The 12,241-nt window shown below is 31.4% G+C and overlaps 1 protein-coding gene across 1 annotated transcript in view; it reads left to right on the top strand.

Moving 5' to 3' along the window:
• PCLO (piccolo presynaptic cytomatrix protein) overlaps positions 1 to 12,241 on the top strand; it is a 412,169-nt gene that overhangs the window by 345,380 nt on the left and 54,548 nt on the right. The gene's annotated exons all lie outside the window — the stretch shown is intronic.

The raw sequence follows: 12,241 nt of genomic DNA, 5'->3' as shown, positions 1-12,241 counted from the left end.
CTAAAGGTTGTTGATTTAACCCAGCAAAAGGAAGCCTTCCCACTGTGCAAGCCCAGTGAGGCATTAGGCAATGTTTGTGACTCCATTAGAAAAGGCTGTGGGTCCATCTGTAGGCATTTCTATCAAGAGTGACAAAATTGTCCCTAAAGAGCTTTTCAAAGATTTTTTGTAAGGTTCTCAGCAGATTTCTGCTTGAGCTAGCATAAAATACGGGTCAAACAAGAATTATGGAGTAAGTCAAAAGGAATTTTTTCTTTCCCCCTGGGGTTTAGTTTCATACTAAAACACCTGATGGGAAAGTATAGACAGATTGTGCAAAACCATCCTGATGCCTAAACAACTTTCCGTAGTTAAAAAACCTCTGGAAACGTTTTCGGTTGTTGTTGTTGTTTTCCCCATGCTAGCTAGTTTGGTTGAACACAAGCCTTGCTATTTCAGAAGATTTTTTATTTGTTGGTTTGTTTGAAAACTATATCAAGACCAAAACAAGTTGAAGCATTCCTAAAACCTTGGAGATTTATTTAGTTGAAACCCAATATATTAAATTTAAGTACAGTTGGGAAAACCTGAGCTATTTTTGTTTGATACTAAGATTTTAGGTATGAGTTTTAAATTTAGAAATAGGCAATACAGGATGAGGAGAAACATCCCTCTACCCTGGTGAATAAAACAAGAACCATTGGGACAGGTTGGAGAGATTAGGTGAGAAAATAAATCATTAGATAAGTCATGCAAGGAAATATGATTTCGAGTTCCTTGATGTGGCCGAATTGTAGGAGAAAAGCCTGATGCTACTTCCACAGACCACTACTGGAAACTCCACTTTCAATAAAGCTCATTTGCGGCACCTGTCAAAGAAGAGTTTCATATCCATGTGTTGCCTTGGTGCACTCTAACTAAGCCATCACCGTGGGAGCTTCTGCCTTGGGCAAGTGGTAGTGGGTGGATGGGTTCGGGAGCGGGTGGGACTGGGAGTGGAGGGAATTGTTGGTTACAAATGATAGTAGCTGATTAGCACCCCATTTTCTTTTGACCAGAAATAGATGATCACTTCTGGTCAGAAGGATTTTAGCCTTCCCTGTTTCTGTAAAGGACAGGTCCATAAGAAAAATAAAGGAAAAAGCATAAGAGAAATCAGTTTCATTTGGAGGTGAAGTCTTCTTTAACATTGTATGTACAAGATTAATAAAAACAAATTTTACATTCCTCATTTCCATGTGTTTGTGCAAAAAAAATTGTTTAAACCTTGAGCAGTTTAATACAAAAAGAAAATTCAAACTGTAATGACATGCGCATAGCAAACATCCAACAAAATCTAAGAGAATCAATTTGGACAATTTCAGCTTTCAGATTTCTATACCTGTTTATCTGGTGATAAGAATTTCATTTTGTTGTCTGAAAATCAAAATGCTCTTCTAAAGTTTTGGTTTTGAGAGATTCTACATTTTCTTGGAATGATTGACTATGCATTTTCAAATATTTCTATAGTCATTTAAATTTATTGCTAGAAATACCTCTGCCATACATACAGAATCAGACAGTAAATGTAGAACTCTGACCATATCACACTATCTCTTGTTTATGGACCTTCATTCCTGAAGATGAATTCACTGGCCTACCATCAATGGGTACTTCTGTTCTTTTCCAGTAGTAGCCATGGATCTGCACCGAGCCATCTGCATACTTTGGTCTGGTCCACAATGGGGATTTATATGTTCATTTCATCTGACATGAAAAGTAAGACAAACTGGCCCATCTAAACACCAAACTTGGCTTCAAAATTGTTATGCCTTAGTCATATGGTCTAGCTATGGGCCTAAATAATGAGGATGGGACTATTAATACATGATCTAAGAAGAAGAGAAAGGCCTAAATTTTACCATACCGAGATTTCTTAAATATTATTTATGACATGTCTTTAAAAATAATATCCATAAAGCCTAGTTTTTATAATGCAATTATTTTCAAAAAGTTAGTTGATCAGATTACAACCAGGAAGCAGGACCTGTGGAAATAAGACAGGCAAGTAAATGCTGATGGGGGAGGGAAATGAGAATGCCAATGGAGACACAGTGGGGGGCAGTCAGAGTACAATAAGAGCATGGGGCAGGCAACTTTCTCACTTGGATAGGAGGATCATGGAACCAGGGATATGCTGCCCAAGGAGAGGTGGAGGAATGCCAAAGACACTAATTGTCAACTTAATAATAGTCCCCAAATCCAGATATCTAACTATCCATGAAATGCTTGGTTATTTTTCCACTTTTCATCCACATGTATTACATACATTATGTAAACCATAATATTTCACCCATTCTCCATTGTGCAACATGATCTGGGGGAAGAAACGTGGGTATGGGGTAAGATGAAAGGAATCTTCATGTATACTGAACAAGACCATGAAAACATTATTTTTCTTTTTTACTACTGTGATGTACATGTTAATATATAAGGAATCATTAAAAAGCCAAAAACATGGATTTTCAAATGAAACCAAATTATATCAGAAATACAGAATTTTGATTGGGGCGTTGAGTTTGGTAGATGTTTGAACAGGAATGACATAGATATAGCCACCATTTTATATTTTAATGTGTTTTAGACACTGAAAAATGCAATTTGTTAATTATAATTTGAACAGATTAATCAAAATAATATTAGGTTGGTGCAAAAAGTAATTGTGGTTTTTACCATTGAAAGTAATGGCAAAACCCGCAGTCACTTTTGCACCAACCTATTACCACAACTCAAACAAGCCAGAAAAATTTTTCAGAAGAAATGTTTGGTAAAAGTCAGGATCACAGGTTTCTATTTCCAAATGTGTAAGAAAGACAGTGAAATATAATTTCTACCTTATTGTTCTTAAAAAGAACATAGCAAAATTCACTTTTCCTCTTTAAAACATTTCAAATTCAAAGGCATGTATTTCAAGTTCTATAGATCACACTGTATTTTTATCTGATTCTTTTTATAAAAAGAACTTGGAATATAGAGATATATAGAAAACATATTTTTACAACTACCTAATTCAAATGTCTTTCTATATAGGCCTATTATGTAGTTTTTGTTTTAAAGCATCCTCATTGCCAGTGACATTTAATAAAGTCAATAACTGTTGAATCACCATTTTGCTTCCATCCAACTATTATTAATGTACAAAAACATTAAAGAGACTTTGTGAACAGAAAACCTCTTTATGGAAGAATTTGCATTATTTTATGCCTGCCAATTATCATTATTTACTCTGAGTTTCTGTGCACCATAAAATAGTTATTTTCTTATTTTGTTTGTTTTTAACCAAAGGTAGAACAGGCAAGTTTTTATGATATAATATATTTTTAATTCATGCCATATATTTCTAGAGTTGTGAAATTCTGAGTGAAACAGTTCCTAAGAAGATTAGAGACCATTATAATGAATGCTAATATCAATAATGAATCTTTTCAAGAAAGCTGAAAACTTGATATTTTTTCAGTACAAAACACAAAATTAAAAATAAATAGCATGATAAAATGATCTTGACATATGTAATTGTTACGATGACTGTCAAAGAAACTGATGCTAATCAGTTTCTTCTCATTTTGGACAGTACTTCATTTCCATGAGTGTGGGTCTTGACCAGTAATTCTCACAGTGTGTCCACTGATTCCTGGTGGGGGCGGGGGTGTCCCAGAAACCCTTTCAGGGGTCTGCAAGGTCAAAATATTCTTAAGATTAACATATTATTTGCTTTTTTGCTGTCATTTTTTTTCTCAAGTGTACAGTGGAGTTTTCCAGCTACATAAGGTGTCATAATATCATTGCTTTGATGACTAATGGAATATGTGCTTGACTATTTTTTGTTTTAATGTTTTATTTACTTTGAATATGATAATATCAGTACATATAACCTACATAAAACAAAGTTCTTTGGATTATTAAATAAGTTCTAAGATAAGATCAAAATATTTAAGCTTGTTGTCCAGCTTAAATATTTAACTATATTAAATTATAATTTATAAATTATTATAAATTAAACTATATTAAAGTGTTTAAATATATTTAAGCTTAAAAATATTTAAAAGCCACTGACTTAGACTTATGCACAATCATAATTTTTACAATAGTCAAAGACTGAATAACCAAGGACTTCTTCCAAAACATGTTTATCATGTTTGTCTCTAAATTTTCTATATCTTATATATCTCTCCTATTGCATTTCAGAACCCCTTCTTTCCTTTCTCATTTGATGTTAATTTATAATTATTAAGATTGACAAATGACATTTTTAATTTATATAGGATTTTTTTAATTTATTGGGAATGACATATATTATATTTATACATCCATAATTATTACTTTTTTCTTTTGAAATTTGGTAAGTTGCCTATCAGCTTTAATCAAGCCACTTCCAAGCTAAAGTAGAGTGACAGAAGTGTTATAAAGATAGAATAAAATTTTTTGTTCTTATTTTGAAAGTAACATTTATAGAAAAACAGTTGTTTATAAATTATCAATTGATTTTATCTTCCATTATCTACATTACTGATCCCATATAGTGGTAATTAATTGTATTGGCATAACAACAGAAACACTGAAAATGATCACTTTCTTTCAAATTTGAGGAAAAATGGAAAGTTTCTTACCAAATACTTGATCCTTAATTTTAAGTATATAATTTGGTGAGTTTCAAAGTATTTAATGCTAAAAGGATATTTGCAAACGTGTTTATCATTTATGAAAAATATGATCTGAATTACTTTTACTAGGTCATCATTTTTACATACATTTGCTGATATTAATTTTAGTGCAAATAATATCACAGAACCTCTTCAAGGTGTTGGTGATACTACAGCAAACAAAATAGACAAAAATTACTGTCTTCATGAATCTCTATGCTAGTAATATTTATTGAATAATCAATTTAAAGATATCTGGAAAAAATTATGAAGAGTAAGAAAAGTGAGTTTTGTCTATCTTCAACTGAGATGGAAAAATAAAAATGCAATTGGTCATTGATTTACATTTATGTGCAACCAAACATCATCATGTTTAAAAAATCTGGAAAATAGAATGAATTATAATTTATTTGTTCTGCCTCTGGTTCTGTCATAATCTGTACAGTCCACTGCAATATAACCATCTATATGTAGACAAAGTATTTTTTAAGGATCTATTTGGAGAAAGATTAATGAAATGATTGTTATAGATTAATAGATTAATATAATCTATTTGGAGAAAGATTAATGACATTAACTAGAGAGGTTAGGTCTCATGAGACCAGACATGCATTTATCAAATAACTGTCCAAACTTCCTCTTTACTTCGTGGCCATTGACCAAATTGGAATAATATGAAAACAAACTGGAAATGTGCTCAACCTTTTTCATTTGGGCAGAATTTAATGAATTTTCAAAATATTCGGATTCGATTTAAGGACAGCATTCTTGTTATCTAAGCAGACGTGATGTAAGTTCTCACAGTTTCAGGATTATGTAAGAACTTTTTTCAAAATGACTATTTTTAGAATGACTTTTTACTCAAACAAACCTGCATGTTTTACAGTAGTCTTTATTCCTGCTTGAGCTTTTTTTTTTTTCCTCCAATTGTCAGTTGGAAATACCTGCCTGACAGCCTAATGCAAGTGTACTGCAAACAAACAGCAAGAAAGAAAATGCCTCTGCTTCAAAAGAGAATAAAAGGAAGATTAAAAAATTAAAAATTGCCCATGAAAATTTGATGTACCTCAAAATTGAATATTTTTTCTTTCACATATGATTCCCCAAGCTATTAATCTTTTGAAGATAAAGATCATTATTTTATTTGCATTTTTTAGCACCAAAGCAGAACTTGGCACTGGATACATTCTTTTTTCATTCTATTTATTTGAACATAACTGGAATTACGGCCTAAATTTATTAAAAGACCAAATGAATTTACTTTCTTAATTTTCATATATGATAATGTCTTAGTCAAACTTTCTTTCATTATTTACTATAAAATTTTAATTCTCATGTAAACTATATTTTAAGTGGTTTCTTCCAAAATCACTTCTAAACTAAAAACACCTCAAAAAAGGCAGACCTACTTAAAAGGCAACATTATGATTTCCTTTTAAAAGCAAGGATTATAGTATACAGAGCCAGCATGTATTTTTTTACGTAAGAAAAAATTCCTCTATGCCATGTTATTAGTTAAGCTAACTTCACTTTCATTTGTTACATTGTTTTATATGATTACTTTTGTTTCCTGAAGTGATCATTGATCTTATTATCTATAATGAATCATTATAAACAAACTAAATTGTTCACTAAAATGTCATTAAGAATTCAGTCATAAGGCCAATGTGTATGGAGAGAGAAAACTGTGAATATAAGAGCTTTGCCATCTTTCTGGAACACAGCAAATGGAGGCAACATGTCTTCATCTTCTCCTCTAAAAGGAGCCACTACGTGAATATGAAATATCTTAAGAGAAATATTTTTATTTTTATAAGAAAAAAGACTGCAACATTCCATTTCTCATGACTTGTAATACCTTTATAATAGATATATTGTTTACATATACATATAAAATATACCTGTAATGACTGATATAATAGTCATTTAATAATTTGTCATTTAAAAAAGAAATTTTCAATGACATCCTTCCTTTAACTTCCATACCTAATGACTTACAAATGACTGATAGAGATACCAGAGTTTGAACACCTGTATTTGTGAAAACTTACAATTTGGTGGTGTGTGAAAACTACAAATAGCTATGTTGAAGCTACCTAGCCCATTTTTCTAGTGTCCAGTTTGCTTAAGATTTTCCCAAATAGATAATAATTATACTGAAGTAGATTTGGAAAAAAAATTAAACTTCTAAATTACTTTTAAGTTGCAATATCTCTTCTTAAATTGGAACCCCTGAACTGTAATAGAAAACATACAGAAAGTGTGACTGTACATAATTCAAGGGAAAATATTCCAAATAATTCTGATCAAAATGACACTTAAAACCTGAAATTTTAAGGTCCACGTTCAAAAGAAAATTAAAATATGAGATAAAACTGCAAAATCCCTTTAGTAAAAATATCAAAAACAAAAACAGTAATAGCAATAACACTAGGTAGATGACAGAGAGAGGAGGCGGGAAGGAAGGAAAGGAAAGAGGGATGGACAGAGAGAAACAAAGAAAGAGAGAGGAGAAAGCTCCCTGAAGTAAATGCTAGCAAAATTAAAGCTAGCTAAAGGGAGTAAAAATTCCCAAATACATGATTTCTAAAACTGCTAGGTAGTTATTTCCGTTCCATCATTAAACTATTGGAATAAACAAAAATGTTGATTGATTTCTTTTAATTTCAGTTAATCTTAAAATTTTAGAGACTGTATCTATGAAGATATTTACTACTGTATTAACCAAGTAATTTGGGAAAGTACAAGCAACCTACATAATAAATTACTCCTCAGAATATTTGGAAATAGCTCTGTGCTGGACCAAAGATATAAGACCAATAATGGAACATCATAGACAGCAACCTATATACATTCCAAACACTCAATTTTTGGAATTTAGTGAGACAGACAGAGACCTTGCCTTTCAAATTTCAGATAATTGGATGTGATATAAAAGTAGTTAAAGTGAAGTCTACAATTTGATCCGTGCTCTCAGAGCAAAGTGCTGCCATCATGTGGTAAGTACAGTGATAGCTTTGCATATTTAAGTACTGTATGGTAGAGGGAGGAAAAGCCAACAGAGCAAACTAATTGAAGACAGATGTGCAGTCAAAGAGACACTACTGATTTAATTAAGGTTAGCCACAATGGAGTAATAAAACACAATGATGTCGAACCATCTAACAGCCAAAGAAAGTAAAGTGGTCAAAGAATAATTTAAAACAGATTGAATTGCATCACAGAAGGTAACATTTGTTTACCTGAAATGCCCTCTTAATAACTGAGTTACAAAAATGATTCAACATTCTAAGATTTATTCTTTTAGGGCACAGGACCTTTCTATGAGTGAGCTGATTCTATCATATATTTATAGCATCCACTCTTTCCTGTACTTGGTACTTGATAATACACTTAGGATTTCAAAAAGAAAGTAGGCACAAAAATGTAATTCATAAAAAATGGCCCCAAAGATGTATCTTACTACTAAGAAAAGCCTCTCAATATTTATGTAAACTTTTTTCATGTGTAATACACAGGTGCATAATACATTCACACATAGTAGGTCCATGATTTTTGAAACTGTAATTAAGAGAGTTGGAAGATTAAAGCAGTGATAGAATATTTCTAAATTGTTGATTTTGAAATTATAAAATTATGGACGATTATACTTAGTTTTAGTGTGTTTAAAATATTGTTTCCTTCAATAAGTTAAAAAAACAGATATCTATTGCACTTAAATATAACCCAGAGCTCTCCAACTATCTACATACAAACATGCGATCAGAACAAGTTCCAGAGTCTGTAGTAGTGCTGGCTCCCACAGAATGTTACTATACATATTATTTTCTTTTGTCACTTTCATTTTAAATATATATGTAATATTTGTGATCTATTACGAACTTTTTGAAATTCATAAGCTTATAATCTCCAATGTTTGGTGTATTCTCATTAAATATGTCCTTCAATCAAACCTGTGTTTTGAGAGATTGAGGTTAAAAAATATAGTTGAATGATCACCTTTTTCTATACAGTATGACAGATTAAAGTTACCTCTGATTTTAAAAGCTAAAAAAAAAAAAAAAATGACTCCCTAAAGTTTCTTTGACAAAGAACATAGAAAAAAATCCTTCCACAGCAAGTGGCCTCTTGATGAGAGATTTATGATTTGCATAAAACACAAAGCTTGATTTAAAAAGTGAAATTATCTACTAAATCATTCAGATGTTTTGATTGTTTGGTTAAAGTATTAATGTATTATTATTATTATTTATTCATTAATGTTGTTCAAACATGATTCAGGGACAAGCTTTTAAGGAGGTTACCAAGGAGAAAACATGGGTTCTGCTTCCAATAACGACAGAGTATGTGCTACAAGAGTCCAGACATAGGACAGGTCACTTCTGAATGGGAAAATGAGGAAAAATGCAGGTGATTTCTGAGCTAGGCCTTTACAGATAACTTTAATTTAGACACAAGAAAGTGATGGGATAAAGGAGGGCTTAGTAAAGTTGGAAAGAACAAAGCCAAACCAAAGGGAGCCAGAGTGAATGGGCTGAGAGGGCTTCCATGTAAAGTGTTTGAAGAACTATGTGAGATATATTTGGAAAGGAGCAGACCAATAAAAACTCTTTTGAGAGGCAAAATAAAGAATTTGGTTGAAATTATTAGATGTCTTGAAATTACCTAAGATCCAGCTTCAGATAATAAAGTCCTAAATATACTTTATTTGTTACAAGAGTTTGCCTTTATGCAGATTTAGCTCAATTTAATAGAATTGATGCTTTACTTTTGAAGTCTGTTTCAAGAGAAAGAAATGAGTAAATACATGTTTCAAGTATCTGGAAAAGATATTAAAATACGAATTCTTAGAACCAGCTTATCAAAACCTCTGCAATTTTTGCTTTATCACATTTTATGATATGTAGATATAGCCCAATAAGAATAAAAGATCTGTCGTGTGTTTTAATTTAATTCATTTTTCAGAAACTAACCAAATGTGAGGCTATGTATCTCTGCACTACACTTAGATACCAGGTTAAGAATACAGAATTTAACCCGGCACCAGATGTTTTGTTATGATAACTCCAAATATCTAGATTCTTTTGAATTATTCACCTAACTTCTAACTGCCTAAAATTTCCATAGACAGAACCTTAGATGTAATTGTGTTTTACAGAGATGTTAGACTGGTTCCATTACAGGTAAATGTCCCTGGATTTGGTTTTCTTTTTTAATATATCTTATAAAATGTTATTTGTTTGCATTTAAAATATTGACAACACTTGCACAGGCTTTCAAAATGAGAATTATATTCAAAGAGATTGGCAAGATGGAAAAAAACTGTCTCTTTTTAAATTTATTTCTAGCTTTGTTTCTTTCTTCTTATTATGGTATTTTATATTCTGTACACATTTCTCAACTTTTCAAGAAGAGGAATAGAACTAAAAATTGCATCAGGTAAAACCAAAGTTGACAAAACAAAGGATGGACTATTTTGAAATGTAAATAATAAATCATTTTTATAATGTAGCTATTTTTGTTCATTGTGAGGTTGCTCTTGAATTAAAATTATTTTAATTTAATAAATATAAATTGATTAAATATTAGTGGCTAATAATTAAGGTTTATCTTTGAAAATAGTAAATTGTGATTTTCCAGCTGATGAAATTAATGTCTTCCAGTCAATGTCTACTAAAAATTATGAATTGGATTATAGAATCCCAGTCAAAAAGTATGACAGCTTTCTTTGGTTTATAATCAATTAATTGTACTTATTATGTAGGTTATGCATTTTAATCTACTTTATACATGTCCATAATTTTACATCATGTTACCTTTACATTTTTAAAATTATTCCTTTAAGAAGTTTTTTTTAACACTAACTACATCATCTGGGTTTCTTCTACATAAATTAAATATTCAGAAACATAACTATTCTGTTTCCACAAATCTAGTCCTGTGGGTTACTAGTAACTCATTGGTGACTGGTTGTTAACAGCATTCAGTTCAATTAGTCAATTGTATATCAGATGTCTATAAGTTTGGGACACCTTTTTCTAAATAGCCATTTCTAAATTATACACATCTGATATACAATTGACTATTAAAAATTTCCTTCTTGTTCCTATTCTGGGGAAGGGATTCCCTATTCTGCGGAAGGGATTCGTATTCTGGGGAAGCAATCCTACTGCCACTGGAATATATATAAAAATTTCTTGTGGCTTTAGAGAACCTGCTACTGCCGAAATCAAAAAAGTGAAGAAATGGGGGGAAAGTTAAATCCTTTGCAAGACTTGATGCCAGCTATCCTGATGGTGGATTTCCTGTCCTCAAATGGTTTCCCACACAATGTTTATGTGTTTCACTTCATTTAGTTATTATATTGGTTAAAATTCCACCAGATTAAGAATCATTGTGTTTTTATACATATCCTTAAGAAATATGTAGATATCTTAGGACCATGAAATGATTATCAACTGTTCACCCATTAGTGTAACTCTATCCAACTGGCTAATAAACTTCTGATGGGATAGGGATGCATTTATGAAGAAAAAAGATTCAAAGTAGAATTGTAGATTTGAACACATCTAGATTTAGAAGAGAATAGAGTTAAATTCATTTTCAAAGACTATTTAAGCTCAAGGACAGTAAGAAACAGCCATTGATAGTAAAGGCCTTGAGAAGAGTGGGGATGTGGCAAATAATATCACAAGAGGAAAAAGAGTAAGTTACTGGGCTCCTACATATCTCACTCCTCATAACCACCATTTTACGAGGTAGGCGTTACTGACTCCCTCGTTTCCAAATGAGAAAAGCAGTGTAGAGTTGCTAAAGAGTGGGTTGGGAGTCAAAACCAGACCGGTGTGACCAAAAAGTCCAGTCTCTCTGGCAGAAGACAAATATCAACAATTTCAAAAACTTACTATAGAAACTTCTCCCCAGCAAAATAAGGGAAAAACTTGCCTTATCTTCCTTCTTTTTGCATCAATATTTCTTCTCAAATCTGCCAACAATATTAGTACTATACCCCTACCGCATAATTTATTGCACAAATTTGTAATGTCTCTATGGAATATGGATTCTTATATTCAAATATCAAACTTAGGAAATTCTTGAGACAAGTCTTGATGATAAACTAGGAAATGCCTGAAGGGAAACAAATATCTTTAAATTTTAAAAACTTATTGGAGATAGCAGGCAAAGGTACATAAAAACAAACAGAATTTTCAATCACTTCTTAAAATTCTATTTTGTATCTTTGCTTCTAAGGAGAAAAACAGATTATTGTCTAGTAATAGGAAAAAAATAAGCAATTTTCTTTATCTTGCCATTTCTATCTACCCAAATCTTTCTAAATTATTTTCTCCATGAAATAGCCAAAATGCTTTTTATTTACCATATCATTTTTGCAATACTGTAAAAGGAAACCACAAAAATAATAATAGTAGCATAGTTACACACTATTTAACTCGGTCTAAAAATTAAATGTTTTTTTCCCTAAAGGTGATTGTTTTTCCTTGATGTCCAACAAAAACAGTAAAATAATTTATTGTTGCCACTGTGCATTATCAGTAAAGGAAACGAAAAGGCAGGTTGAAAAA

The sequence above is a fragment of the Trachypithecus francoisi genome, unplaced genomic scaffold (genome assembly GCF_009764315.1).
Source record: "Trachypithecus francoisi isolate TF-2019V2 unplaced genomic scaffold, Tfra_2.0 Lachesis_group4, whole genome shotgun sequence".
In the NCBI taxonomy this organism is placed as follows: Eukaryota; Metazoa; Chordata; class Mammalia; order Primates; family Cercopithecidae; genus Trachypithecus; species Trachypithecus francoisi.
The sequence above is the reverse complement of the archived record's forward strand: the minus strand, read 5'-3'. Positions and strand labels throughout refer to the sequence as shown.